The 16231-nt window shown below is 32.0% G+C and overlaps 1 pseudogene; it reads left to right on the top strand.

The window, feature by feature from the left end:
- The window catches only part of LOC140889536 (subtilisin-like protease SBT4.13), a 62727-nt pseudogene extending 60994 nt beyond the window's left edge, over window positions 1-1733 (top strand).
- The last annotated feature ends 14498 nt before the right edge of the window (window positions 1734-16231 follow it).

The following is a 16231-nucleotide window of genomic DNA, read 5'->3' as shown; positions in this document are numbered from 1 at the left end:
ATTAATCCTATTAAATATTCTTCATTGAAAATCAAATTCATGTTTCACCTTAATTTTAGTTAATTAGAAAACAGCATTCTAAATTAACCCTTACCCCATAAGTTAACCCAATACCAGTGATCAGATTTAAATCCACGGTAGCATTCAAACTAGTAAAACTGACGAACCTAGACAACACAAACACCAGCGGTTGTATTTAGCCTAGTCAATAATTGATCCTACGATTTAATAAATTCAACAGCAGAAAATATCAAACGTAGTTGCTTCGCAAATTAGATTGTTCAAACAATTACGGATTTGAATTCTAATTTAGCTATTGTTCGCAATACAAAACTCTAAGATGGCCAATCCTAAATTCTCGAATACAAACATGAAATCAAACAGATCAAAGATTGATACTTAATAAAGATTAAACACTACGAATCGAATCTCATGAATAAAATATATCAAGATTTCGTCTCCCTCAACCAAGTATTAAAAGTTTAGCCAACAATACTCATGATCCAAATCAATAAAAATTCAAAGAAAAGAAGAAAACTAGAGATAAAAATTCAAGAATAAAACCTAGCCTCCAAGAGAAAGTCTCCAAATCTGATAATTAGTCCTAAAAATCGAAATAAAAGTCTAATAAAGGCTAGAGAATAAAATAACAACGTTTCGAAAATTATAAAATATTTCCCGAAAAGTGACGCCCGCTCGATCGGCAACATCCTGCAGATCGAGCGCCATAAAACTTCCAACATTACTATCTCAAGGTAAAGGCGCCCGCTCGATCTGCAACATCCTGTGGATCGAGCGGCGAAGAGATCTTCAGAAATTCCAGTTTTTCCATTTCTTCAAAGCTCCGTCCTAGTCCGCCCAAAATATGCGACCTAACCACAAAAATGTGAATCCCATCATGCAAACACAGAAAATGCAATACTAACAAATTGCAAAAATAAAACCTATAAACTAATGCAAAACAACAAGAAAATAACACTAACAAATGCAATAAAAACATAACTATCATGTGGTTGGCGCTGTTGCTTACCTTAAATCATTCCACCCAGATTGGTCCCCTTCTGCAATCAAATCAGCTCTCATGACGATTGGTGATTTGACTGAAATTTAAAGATTGTGTAGTCTGATCATCTTTTCTTTTGTATGCCAACTCTTTTTTTTATTCTCTCTTTTCTTTCTTTCATCTCATAGCATGGAGAATGAATGCCACAAATGATCCAAATGGCGAATTTTCTTACGAAGCAGAACATATCGATCCCATCAAATCTGTTGACCCCGGCCTTGTGTATGATATCACACCAGAATATTATATCAAATTTCTTTGCAACTCCATCCATGACGCGTCAAGGCTTAGCAAAATGTTAGGAACAAGTATAATATGTCCGGACAAGAAATCGACATCCAACGATCTGAATTATCCAACAATGACTTTTCAATTCCTCTCTAAAAGTTTCATGAGCACACCATTCTCAGCCCAGTTCAACAGAACAGTAACAAATGTAGGATCCACAAATTCAACATACAAGGCAATCACCAGCACTAGTTCGGATTATAACATCACCGTCATGCCTAGAGTTCTCGATTTTACGACACTGAATAGAAAACAGTCATTCGTAGTGTCAATTAATGGGAAAATAGATTACAAGACAAAGATATTTGCATTACTGGAGTGGTCCAATGGTGTTCATACTGGCAGGACTCCTATCGTGGTATATTATGGATACCTTATATAGACCTATTTGTTTCTAACCAAGAATAGGCTAATGCTTATTACATGGATAAGATGAGTGCTTTCTCCCTGTGATATCAACTTAATTTAAGATCTTCTTTGCAATTGTGTATGTATTTTTTTTTAATTCATCCTATAAATTGGTTTGAATTTTTCTTGTATGGTTGATCTTCATCGTGAATGCCTTATTGGGTTGGGATATGTTAGGGTTTTGACGAAATAAATTTCAGATTAAGTGTTATCTCTCAGTGTTGTGAATACTTCAAGACACACTACGCAGTGGAATAATTAAATAAAAATAATAAATAACACAAAGATATTTATGCACAAGTACCAAGTACTTGCGTGATGCCTCATATCAAAATAATCACTAGAAAACAAATCAGTTTACACAAAAACCAACTAGTGATTGTTTATGAAAAACTACTTTTCTCAATAAGTTGAGAAAATAAACATCATAAAAACTAGTAGAAACTAGAATAGAAAAATCAATATGATGTTGAACACATGTACCAAAAACAAAAACCAAGGTTTCACTTTCAGATCAACACTTCACTCGCGTGATTCTTCAAGTGTCTACTACACGGCAACACGATTATTCAGCAACGATCGACGATAAAGCTTCTTCAAGAAAATCTCGATCAACGCTCAATATGTTCTGAATTAATCTCTCTGTTGATCTCGCTTTGTTTCTCTTCTTCTCTCTATTTTCTACGCAGCAGTCTTATTGGTATATATAGAGATATGTCCTTGCTTTGATAGGATTTCTTAGATAGAGTCCCACAAGATAAGGAAATAAAGTTTATTAGGAAATAAACTCTTTTAAATATAAAGGAATCATATCTTACTAACCAAGGATTATTATAAATCTACAAAATATCAAGTCTAGAAAGGCAAAACTCATAAATAAGATCTAATTAAAATTAGGAAAATATCATTAAGGAATTTATGTCTTGCAAGGCAAGTCATATTCCTTTCAATCTCCCCCTTTTTGTCTTTCTGGGCAAAACATGCACAAACGAGTTTCAGTAAACTCTCCCTTAGTTTAAAACCATTTCTCCCCCTGAATTTAAAACATATACACAGTGTTGTCACTCGTGTTGGAAACACAAGGAATAACATGTGTAACAGAGCTACATGAGGATCCTATTCATATTAGAGCAATATGGGCGTATCATTAGAGTATTACTTAGGGAGTTAAAATTAAAACATAGTAAAATTATATAAAAATTCATAGCATTGAGATTAGAGTAAAAGAATATATAGTTTAAGGATATTTCTTCTTAATCTTTAGCATTCCCATCTCCTGTTCAACATCTTCAGTCCAATATCCAAAGTTTCCAGCAGTTTGTGAGTTTGTGCCAACTACATCTCCCCTTTTTTTACCAGAAACAACCAATTCAAGAATCAATATATACTGAGCCAATATGGCTTCAGAGTACACAATGATTTATCTGGAGAAATCAGTAGCGGGAGAAATGTAGTGCAGAGCTTCAACAGTGTTGTCATATTGTGTTGGTAACACTCGACTCAACACCAGATGCAGACCAAGTTAGGTCTATCTTCCTCAATGACAACAAAAGTAGGCCCGGGTTAAAAACCTTGTCCTTCTTCAAAATGATCAAAATTTGCTCAGTAAAATTTCCTCTCATCAAAACAAACGAGTTAGTATCTCATGAGAGTAAAAACAAAGCCTTCCAAGTAAGTGAAATAGAAATATTAAGCAGGGAGTTAGATGGAAAATTGAACATCAAAAAACAATGAATGTGATGTTAATCAAATTTGTGTAAAATATATGGTGAACAATTTATCCAAAAATCTACTATCAACCCTTCACCTTTCAAAAGACCCATGCAGAAATACTTTCCAAAAAAGAACAATGGGTAAACCTTTGAATTTAACGAAATAAAATGTGTAACACCCGAAAATTTTTATACGTAAATTCGCATGCATAATTAGGGAAAATAATTATTTAAAAATTCTATTTGGGTTAAATGACTTATATGTGTTATTATGTGAATTATATGGATGATTTAAATTTATTTTATCATTTAACCCGCAGTTATTTTATTTTTATATTTTTGAAAATTTTATTGAGTTGATCGCGTAGACGGGACCGTGAACGGACGAGATACCAACTTTTGAGCCAAAAATATTTTATGAGTTTTATGAGTCTTAAAATATTATTTTAAGGTATTTTGTCAAGAAAATTTTAGTATTTATTTATATAATTATTTAAGGGTTGATTTTTAGCCAAAATAAGTCATTTTAATGACTTTTATTAAATTTTAAAAATCCTCTAAATTATTATTTCGGGATTTTTGGTTTATTATCAGATTAATAGGCTGGGTTTGAGTTTTTAAATATTTATTTAGGTATGATTTTATCCTAAATTAGTTATTATTCTAATTTAATTATAATTATCAAATTTAAAAAAACAAAAACAAAAACCTATCCTACCTTACCCTAAACTCCGTTCAGCCGACTCCATCCTCCTCTCCATTCTCTCTTCACGATCAGCCACCTCCCAACATCCTCCATAGCCGATTTCCTGAGAAAAGTTGGAGTTTGTCGCCCCGGAACCCATACACGCACGTTTAGCTACAAATAAATCATCAAGGCATGTTTAATTCCTTCCTTTAACACCATATAAGCTATATAACCTGTTTATGTCCGATCACATGGTTGTGTTTCTGTTTTTTTCTTTTTAGTTCATGAAGATTTATGGCTAGAACCCGTATAACTATCTTGTTTGCTTGATTTTCATATGCATGGCCACGTTTTTATGAAAGGGAATGGATCCGGCTGCTGGCAGATGATTATAGACGTGTATTAGTGTCCTTAGGATTGATCTGGGTTAGAATTTTAAGGTGGAACAAGCTGGAAACGTGAGTTTTACTTTATATTGCATCAGATCGCGCAGTTCAAGGGTTCTGTGGAAGAGAGGCTCGTTCTCCTTCCTCAGGCTATGGTTTGATGTAAGATTGGTTTCATTGGAACCCCTTAGATGTTGGCTAAGTTTTTGCAAGTGGTCTCATGGTCATTGGTGGTCAGAGCAAGCGGCACGATAAAAAATACAGTCGCTGCTCCTCTCTGAGCGCGAGCTGGGATCAGCCTTAATTCGAGGCTTCGTCTGGGCTACTCAGGCCACGGTTTGGGATGAATTTTATCTTGATAGAAACCTTTAGATGTTGGCTATAAGTGAGAAGTGGTTTGAGGGAAAAATATATTCGGAGTAGGGAGAACGATTGGTTTTGGCCGAGTCGCTCACCTGCGCGCGCTAGTACAGATGATGCTTGGTGTTTGGGTTCGTTCTCCATTTACGGTGCATGGTTTGGGTTGGTTCTTAGCTTTTTGGAAAGGTCTCGAAGTGTGCTAGCCAGTGATGGTGGATCTCCGGCCATTGGGTGGCCGGAGATATCCAGAAACAGGCTGTAAAGCCTGCTGCTCACGGCCGAGCCGAGGGAAAGAAAGGGGGAATCGGGTTTTGGGTTTTGGTTGTTTCCCGGGTCGGGTTGGGGCCTGGGTCGGGTCAGTTGGGTCCGGGTCCGGGTTAGGTGGTCCGGGCTCGGGTATTTTAATTTTTAAGTAATTAATGTTTTAATTGATTTTTGGGCTTTAAAATTAGTTAGAAAATTATTTGGGCCACCAAATAAATTTATTTGGGCCTTAAATAATTTATTTAACTTAGCCCAATGATTTTTATGGGCTTGGGAGCCCATGAATATTTTTGGGCCAGTCAGTGGATTTTTGGGCCAGTCTAGAATTTTATTGGGTTTAATTAAGTTAATGGGCTTAAATATTTTTATTTAGGCCGAGTTAAGTTAATCAAGTTATTTGGTCTAAGATATGATTATTGGGCTTTAATTTAAGTTTAATGGACTAAGAATGAGTGATCAGCAGTCTGGACCAACCCATGAAAATAAACTAAGTCCGAAATATATATTTAATTATTTTTATGCTTGAAGTCTATTTTAAGTAAAAGTATATTTATTATGAAAATTTAATTAAATATATATTACGGACATATTTTAAGTGCATGCATACATGAAGAGTTTTATGATATGTTTATGATTAAGAATTGAGCATGAAAAATATTTTTATGGAAATTGAAGTTATGTGGCGGCACAGAGGTGGTTTACCACCAGCACAGAGGTAGTTCTACTATCGGCATAGAAGTGGTTTTACCACTGACACAGATGTAGTTTACTACCAGCATAGAGGTGGATTTATCCACCGCCACGTACGATGGTTCTCAGACTGATCAGTCGCTCATGTTTACGAGCCACATATACGGATATAACCTTCACAGTTACTTATGATTAAGTCATGCTCTATTTACGTATGGATTATATGATTAGTATGATGGATGTTATGTTATAAGATATGGTATGCAAGAGTTTACAGTGCACATTTTTAAGAGCATGCATGCATACTCATGATATTATATGTATTAGTATGATTATGTGATGCATTATTTTTAACCCTTGTTATAAAGGATTAGACATGTTGAGCCCCTAGGCTCACTACGCTTATATGGTGCAAGTGAGTGTGATGATTCGTTTGTAGCTCCTACCGGTGGCGAGGATGTATGAGCAGGCATGGCAGTGGCCCCGTGACCGTCGCATTGAGTCTTGCATGTTTGAGTACCTTTGAGATTTTATAAAACATGTTTCGTATTTTCAGTTTCCAGTGGTTGAGCGAATTAATTTTATTATTTTTATTTAGCACGACGAGAGATTTTCAGTGGTTTAATATTATTATTTATTTAAGTTTTTATTTTAAAGAATTTTATTTATTAGCAGTATTTTTAATGTTTATACATATATGTATGGGCATATGTGTATAGTATTATTCTTAGTTATTTAAAAAAAAAAAATTTCCGCATTTATTAGTAGTAGGCGTTTCAAAATGCGACCCAATTATGACAATAATCTGAGATTCAAAGCAACCCAAAAATTCTCATAAATAACTCGACATCGGCTCAACTACACTAAATCATTGTCAATCACATAATATCAATTTTTAGCAAACAGGGTATTTCACCTTATTTTGTCCATTTAGAACTTACAACTCTAAACAGAAAATATTCACAATTTATGATATATGCATGACCTAAGTTATGTCTAAAACAAAATGTAATGATATTAGATCAACAATTAAATGCATGGGGATAATTATTGAATATATCCTTCTAGTTTCATCATCATCCCAATTATATCCCTTTCGTTTTTCAATTCATGAATATATCCCTTATTATTTAAAAAGTGTCTCAAATATGTCCTTGAAACTAAATAATACATATGCTGCCCTTTATTTTCCATTTTTATATTTAAAAGCTTAATCTCATCATGCTTTCGTAAGTAAATTAAAGCAAATTACCTTTTTGACCAAATTATTGTCGGGTTATGTCCACCGGGTTTTACGGGTTGCTCCTCAAAACCAAACCACGCGATCGCAACCGATGGTTCCTGACACACACTCTTTCAGCAGCAGCTAGCACAACCTTATTTTGTTTCCTACCTTAAGGCGTATAGTAAAAGCTTAATTTTGAAATGAAGACAACATGATAAGGGAGAGCTTCGGAAATTTATTCAGACAACATATTATTACATAAATCAACCTCATTTGAAGAGGAAGAGATAACTAGTTTAGCTACTCATAGTAGCCTTGTTCTTGAAATACATAAAATTAAAAATTAATACAAACTTAGAAAGAGAAATATTACAATGTTTTATTTGTAAGAAAACTGAATGGAATGATCGATGTCTTCAGCTTCCTCAAAATCCTTTATTTATAGCTGAAGTTCCACTCGTTTCACCGAGAAACTTCAGGGAATCTTACAGCTGTCTTAAATTTTATGCCATTATTAATGGCAGTTGTCTTGAATTTTTATGCCATTATTGATGGCATCTTTTACTAGTGGAGGATTCACATGTCTGCCACTTTATTTTGGCTCTATTCTCCTCACATGACTTCTTTAATTTTGTCGGGGCATCTTTTACTTTTGAAGTGAGCCCTTGTGAAAGCGTGTATTCAGTGGCCCTTGTCTACCTTTGCTTGTCTCGAAAAAATCCTTCCGATCCGTTCGGGGTTTGAAGGTTTTTCCAAGTTCTGGCTCCTTCTTGCTTGAACATTCTGGGCAGATGTTTTCTGACCATCTTTCGATATGAGCCATATTGCAAAATTTTCGGCGAGTTTCTTTACTCCCCGGTATCTTGTTGTTCCACAAAAGGTTTCTCTTCTTTTCGAAGAGTTCTTCCGCAAAAGTCGTAGTTTTTCCTGTCATTGTATTTAACAGGAATGATCCATTCACAGAATTCTGATAAAATTTGAACGGAAACTTGACCTTGTCCATCTCAGTGAGACAAACCTAGATACCCCATGCCTTCTAGTTGAGATTTCATTTTCTCCGAAAGTAGATACCAATGGTATTTATTCAGATATAGGATCCTTAATAAATCTTTGATTATTTCAATCAGGTTTCCTTAGCTTGATGAAATGAAAGTACTCATGTGATCCTTTCCCTGTTGGTTCTGGAGCTGCACTAAATAAGTATAACTCGAGCACATCTCCTCTGGACCAAAGGTCATTATTTGCCCATATTTCTTGGACTGCTTCCTGAATTCATTTCGGTAGCTGTGATATCTCCTGGAAGCCTGGTGAAGTTGTATAAACTTAGGCTAAAGCCCCAAATTCATACCATAGTTTTACATCCTTAGGATTGACATTATTTTTTAGCCAAACCCTTGGATATATCCCCGCAACATCAACCCTGCAAGTGTTTGGGTTAATTTCACTTCTTGTACTTAATTTCTTCCACCTTTGTTGATAAACCTGAAATAGAGAAATGACAGCTGGATTAGTATCAATCTTAGATTTGCCCTTGTCTGTGTGGGGCCTAAGATTGATCTCTTCCTCTTTTACCCCAGGGGCGGAGGGTTGAATTGATGAGTTATCCTCATCAATTGTTGCTTTATGTAGATCATCAAAACTTGATGATAGATTAGCACTTGTTTCCTGAGTTTTAGAATCCTCATTATCTTGTTTCTCAACCGCTGGCTGTATTTCTTGTTTTTGTAAAACCAATGGTTTTAGCATATCTTGTTTATGAAAAACCAATGTTTTCTCTATAGCCTTCACAATTGGCCCATGAATAGCAGCCCATAATTGAGTTTGAGCTTGCATACATCCTATAATTCGATTAGATACTTTGATCTGATCAGCTTGTTGTAACCTGCCGACCATTTCAGCATTATTGGATAACTGGTTGAACTCGATTTGAAGAAACCCAAGGTGTTTCCTGAGATGCCTCTGAATTTTCATGATGGAATCTACGTCACCGCCTTCCATCTCTTGTTAGAAAATATGAAAGAATATTTTCATGAGATTTAATAATAACAATATCAAAAATATAATTTTGACATAAAGCTTGCCATCTTAATAATCTAGTCTTCTCTAGTTTAGATTCAATTTTATTTCTTAAGAAAGCTTTTACCTGGGTATTATCAACTTTCAAAATAAATTTTTTAGCAAGTAAAAATAAAGGCCATTTCTCAAAAGCCTTTTTAACTGCGTAAAATTCCTTTTCATTGATATGCCATCTGATACGCTCAGATTTTGTAAATAGGCCGCTACAGTATCTGCATGGTATTTCCCCATCTGGAGTGAGCTTAGTAAGAACTGCAGCCCACCAATCATCACTGGCGTCTGTAAATAACACCAAATCATCTTCATCTGCGGATATAGTGCTACAACTTAAATGGTAATTCACCCAAGTGTAGGTTGTCTGCAAGTAATATACTCGTGAGTACGAGATCGATCTACGGAGAGGATGCTGTAAGTTTAATTTTAGCATGATATATTATAGATGGAAATATTATTATGAAACTTCAAATACACAAATTATAAAATTGTCAAGGTTTCAAAGGTTGATTGTTGGTTTATTTAATATTGCTTAATAAAAATAAATAAAAGAAACTAAAATAAGAATAAACATAAAAGAAAAATGAAATATTTAAACAAGTATATCATATAATATAGTTCCCACTATATTAATATCAGATTAACCGATATTTAATACATGGTACCCATAATATATATATAGATGAATAAATATAAACATAAAAAGAACAATTAAATATTTAAACATGTATATCATATAATATAGTTCCCACTATATTAATATCAGCCGATATTTAATACATGGTACCCATAATATATATATAAATGCATAAATATAAATTGACATAAAAGTAAATGTTAGATCAAATCACAATATTTCATTTAGAACAACCGGCAGAGCCACGCTATCGTCTAAATAAAATACATGACTTTATGTTAGATGCGATAAAGTAAATGTTAGTTGCGAAAAAATAAATGTTATAGGCGAGAAAGTAAATGTTAGTTGCGAAAAAGTAAATGTTAGTTGCGATAAAGTAAAAGTTAGATGCGAGAAAGTAAATGTTAGTTCAAATCACAATATATTATTTAGAACAACCGACAGTGTCACGCTATCGTCTAAATAATATATATGACTTTATTATAAATAGATACTTATATTTATAGTATATAATTATTGTAGTATTTATTGTATCATATTTTGACAACAAATCAAGGTAACCACATTCAAGGTACCAAGCATTTGATGTAAATAGATAACAACAAATCTTCCAAAATTATACCTACAAATAAGGATCAATTAGAAAAACAAAATAGAAATAGAAAAAAAGAAGAATATACAAAATATAAACAATATTACTTGACCAACAATGAAACCTTTTCACCTTGACATTAAAAGATTTAGCTTGCCATGAACATGAAACTCAAGAGTAAGGATAAAATAAATTTCATACTTGAACTTGAGAAATATGCACACTCAAACTTTTATTCTCACACACACAATATTTATTTTACAAATGAGGACTTCTCTACACTCTTGCACACTAAAAAGCTTATACAACACATCTATTTATAGGCCAAATGAGAGAAAGAGTCCAAGACTCATTAAATATAGAATAGTAAAGTTGGTGAGTGCTTGTCTCCTTGAATGTCAATACATTGACCCAACATTAATTGGCATGTTTGATGCCTTAGACTTCCGATTTTGCTTCTGCACAAAACGTATAACACGTAGCCCTTTGTCTGTAGATGTGTTTTGACAACTCATTCACCCCTTTTGGATAAAATATGAAATACTTATGATATTTTTACTCCAAGCTGGTCATAGTAAAAGTAAATCTATCTCCATTTTGATGTTTGATTATTTTGATCATCTTAATGAAGTTTTTGGAATTTCTTGTCTTCTACAAAGTTGAAGATGCCTCTTTTGTGATTCTACACGTTTTGAGATTACTCCATTATGACCTTTGTAGCTTGAGTAATTTTATTTTTACCAAACCTGCGCAAACCGTAAAATACAACATTTTAGTAAAACATTTAAATATAAACACATAACACTAAAATAATACAACTTCATAATTTTAATTAAACTTAAATTTTAAAACACACTTTTTAACATATAAATAATTACAAATTTTAAGTTTCATCACACCCCCAAACCGGCTAATTACTAGTCCCTTAGTAATAAAATATCATAAAATATCATAAAATCACAAGTTAGATTTTTATTCCTTAATATATATATTCAAATTTGCAAACTTTGAAATTTTAAAAACACACTTGTGAGCAGATCATATTTTTATTTATAAATCTCATTATCAATCAATATATTAATATGTAATTGGATGAGCTATACATATATATTTCACACAATATCAAAATATTAAATATATATATAATTTTTTTTACATAAATATTTTCTAAAAACTTTGAGAATAATATAATAAAAAGGATAATAGAAATCATTTTCATAACATGTATATCATCAGGAATATTAATGTAAAAGTCTCAACTCGATATTCTCTCGGGTTAAAGTATTTCATATATAGCTGTTTTTCACTCATGGAGTTGGAAGAAAATTATACACTCTTTGAAAATGGCTAGTAAAGCAGACAATCAAATAACCTAATATTGAAAATAAGATAAGATGATTTACAAAGAATAAACCCATTTTTTTTTTTTTGATGTTTTTTTTTTTTTGTTTTTTTTTTTGCTTGGCTGCAAAATTGTTTTTACATAATCAAATACCTCCAATAAACTTTGAAAATGTAACATTTTTTTTTCAAAGTTTATTTATTTTTTTATTTTTTATGAGGTAAATCTATTACATTAATAATTATAGTAGAGATATTAATACTCTACATCTTTACAATCAAACTTCAAACAACTTTGCAGCCAATTTTCATTTTTCTTTTTTTTTTCTTTTTTTTTTCAAAATGGGTTTAATCTAGTAATCAACCATTTCTTAATAATCAATAAAAGCTTATAAGTTGTTTTTTCAGTTCTTACCCCTCACTCACAAAATTTATGTGAGTAACTATTGCACTTTTACAAATTAATTCCCTCAATTATACATGTTATTATTTATTCAATCAATATCACTTTAATTATATACTCATAAAAGTTTTAGAAAATATGTTATTTGAAAACACACAATTATATATTATTTATAACTTATATCCCATCAATTATATATTTTCTATTAAATTGATAAAAAGAAGAATAAATAAACATCTATACAAAAAGACTTCATTTTCTTAGTAGTTTGCAATTTAAATATATACGGAATATTAAAATCTAATCTATTGTGATAAGATGATAAATAAAAACTAATGCGTGTCAGGAGTTTTTGACTCCTTACTCTGCCATTGAAAAATAAAAATAAATATTATTATAGAAATATATTTTTTTAAAATTTTAAAAAAAAATTTTTTTTTTTTTTAAGGATAAACCCTCCCCCAAACCTGAATATGACATTGTTTTTAATTTTTTTTTTTTAAGAAAAATAAAGAGTACATGATGAAAGAGATATCACCTGGAATTATTGAAGATGAGGAACAAACACAAACCATTTCATGACATGTTGAATCAATGATCCAGTTTTCTTTTCTTACTGGTTGGTTGAGACCAATTGATCTTTGTTATAGCTGAATCAGGTTGATGAACAAAAGCTTGGAGATCATCAATTAATTGGTCTTCATTCGAAGCAGAGATGAGCATCCTTCGTGAATTTTCTGAAATAAAATTTTGTTCCACGGCTACATCAAGAAAAGTCAACAAACCATCATAATAGTTATTGATATTCAACAAGTCAACAGGTTTATTATGGATATTAAGTTGTGCCCAAGACACAACATGAAAAATTTCTTCTAAAGTACCAAAACCACCAGGTAAGGCAATAAAAGCATCAGAATTTTCTATCATTTTAGTTATTCTCTCGTACATTGATAAAACTTTCAACTCTTTCCCAACCGTAACACCTGTAATATTTCCTTCAGCTAAAGCTGTAGGAATAATACCCAAAACCTGACTACCTCCAAGATGAGCTGCTGTTGAAATAGATCTCATTAACCCAATATTGCCTCCTCCGTAAACCAAGTGAATTTTTCTCTCTGCTAACTTTTTTCCAAGATTAATTGCTGCATCAACAAATATTTCATTCTTTCCAGTATTAAAACCACAAAAGACACAAATATTTTTCAATTTTTGTGAAGAAGATCCTGTCATGTTTTTTTTTTCTTTTCAAAAATATAGAGAGAGTTGAGTGATTTTATAAGGAAAACAAGGAATAAGACAGAAATAGGAATACAGATGTGAACAAAATGATGAAAATAGTAAAAAAAATAATATATAATAATAACATGCATGCGTATAAACAGTGATGTGATTGTGGCTCACAGTGTTCCTTCAATATTTATGAGTCGAGGGTTGGCTTACCATCCAATTTTCTTATAAATTGGCAAATAGAGTCTTTTTTAGTCAGATTCCCAAGACCATCACCATGACGCTGCGCTTGGAATAGTTTCCATAAACGGAGAAGTTGACCTTGTACATCTCCACTAGAATGTGTCTCAAGAGTCAATGAGATATCATCCAATGACTCTTTACTCAGCCCATTCTTAATAAAATCAATTTTATCTTCTCTATTTGTGGAAACATATCCCAAAGATCTGCATTGTCTATTACAAGTCCATCTGGCACAATTATGACAAACATCTAACCTTTTAGCCCTTCTTTTCTTCGCATAGGTACTTTTTCCTAGTTCAGACATATTTCGAACAAGTAAGAATTTTGGAACTTCACCACCTAATCGAACCTTGGCTTCAATTATAAGACGAATATCCTCCGGGATTCCTTTTTGCATAAGCATTCTCAATCTTTCACATCTGCCTTCATAAATCATTCTCAGAACTTTTTTAGAAACAGATGGAAAATATTTACCAAGTTTTTTGATAGCTTCATCCATAATATATATATATATATATATATATATTCAATTATTTTGGAAAATTGAAATAAAACCGACTGAAAGTAGTCACGGAGTACCGTTATCCGCCACTTAACCGGGAAGTGAACTCAATTCTGCAAAAATAAAATAAAATATAAGTAACAATTAAGTTGGATCATATAAAGGCATAAACTCTTCATTAAAAACTTTATTTTCTATAAACGGTTTAAGTCTTTGCCCATTAACTTTAAATACATTATTATTTTTAAGATTTACAACATCAACAGCACCATGAGGATAGACAAATTTAACAATAAATGGTCCAGACCATCGCGATCTAAGTTTTCCTGGAAACAAATGCAAGCGAGAATTATAAAGTAAAACTTTCTGTCCGATTTCAAAAGATTTCCTCATAATATTTTTATCATGAAATGCTTTTATTTTATCTTTATAAATCTTTGCATTTTCATATGCATCATTTCTTAATTCTTCTAGTTCATTTAATTGCAATTTTCTTGATTTAGATGCATCATCTAAATTAGTATTAAACGCTTTAATTGCCCAATAAGCTTTATGTTCAATTTCAAAAGGTAAATGACAATGCTTTCCAAAAACTAATCTATATGGTGACATCCCCAATGATGTTTTAAATGCAGTTCTATATGCCCATAATGCATCACTTAATCTTAAAGACCAATATTTTCGATTTGGATTGACTGTTTTTTCCAAAATTTGTTTTATTTCTTTATTTGCAAGTTCAACCTGACCATTCGTTTGAGGGTGATATAGAGTAGAAACTTTATGTGTAATACCATATTTTCTTAACAATGAAGAAAATGATTTATTTATAAAATGACTTCCCCCATCACTGATTATAGCTCTAGGTATTCCAAATCGACTAAAAATATTTTCTTTCAAAAATTTTATCACAACTTTATGATCATTAGTTCTACATGCAATTGCTTCAATCCATTTTGAAACATAATCGACAGCCACTAAAATATAAGTGAATCCAAAAGATAATGGAAATGGACCCATAAAATCTATTCCCCAACTGTCAAATATTTCAATAATCATGATTGGATTTAAAGGCATCATGTTTCGTTTTGAAATTGAACCCATTTTCTGACAATTTTCACAAGATTTGCAAAATGAATGTGTATCTTTGAATAAAGAAGGCCAATAAAATCCACATTGAAAGATTTTTGCAGCTGTTTTCTTTGACGAAAAATGACCTCCACATGCCTCAGAATGACAAAATTTAATGACACTACTTACCTCATTGTCGGGTATGCATCGTCGAAAAATTTGATCAGGACAATACTTAAACAAATAAGGATCATCCCAATAAAATTTTTTGACCTCTTTCAAGAATTTATTTTTATCTTGTGAACTCCAATGAGAAGGCATTTTATTTGTCACAAGAAAATTTACAATATTAGCAAACCAAGGCATAGTAGTAGCATAAAATAGTTGATCATCCGGAAAATTTTCATTTATTGGTATTTCATTTTGAGATGATTCAGAAATTATTCTTGATAAATGATCGGCTACTACATTTTCTTTTCCTTTTTTATCTTTTATTACAAGATCAAATTCTTGTAACAACAAAATCCATCTTATTAATCTTGGCTTAGCATCTTGTTTATTTGATAAATATTTTATGGCAGAATGATCAGTGTAAACAATAGTAGTAGAACCAATTAAATAGGATCAAAATTTATCTAATGCAAACACTACTGAAAGTAATTCTTTTTCAGTTGTTGAATAATTGATTTGAGCACTATTTAAGGTTCTACTTGCATAATAGATCACATAAGGTTTACCTTCTTTTCTTTGTCCTAACACGGCTCCTACAGCATAATCACTTGCATCACACATTAATTCAAATGGTAAAGACCAATCAGGAGGTTGTAAAATAGGTGATGTAGTTAAAAGATTAATTATCTTTTTAAAAGCAGTTTCACATTCTTGAGTCCATTCAAATTGTGCATCTTTTGTTAAAAGATTTGAAATTGGTTTCGATATTATGCTAAAAATTTTTATAAATCTTCTATAAAATCCCGCATAACCCAAAAATGATCGAATTTCTTTGATCGTGTTTGGTGATGGTAAATTAGCAATAACATCAACCTTAGCTTTATCAACTTTAA

This window comes from Henckelia pumila, chromosome 3 (assembly GCF_033568475.1).
Source record: "Henckelia pumila isolate YLH828 chromosome 3, ASM3356847v2, whole genome shotgun sequence".
Taxonomy (NCBI): domain Eukaryota; kingdom Viridiplantae; phylum Streptophyta; class Magnoliopsida; order Lamiales; family Gesneriaceae; genus Henckelia; species Henckelia pumila.
Note: the sequence above shows the minus strand (reverse complement) of the source record. Positions and strands in the feature narration are given on the sequence as shown.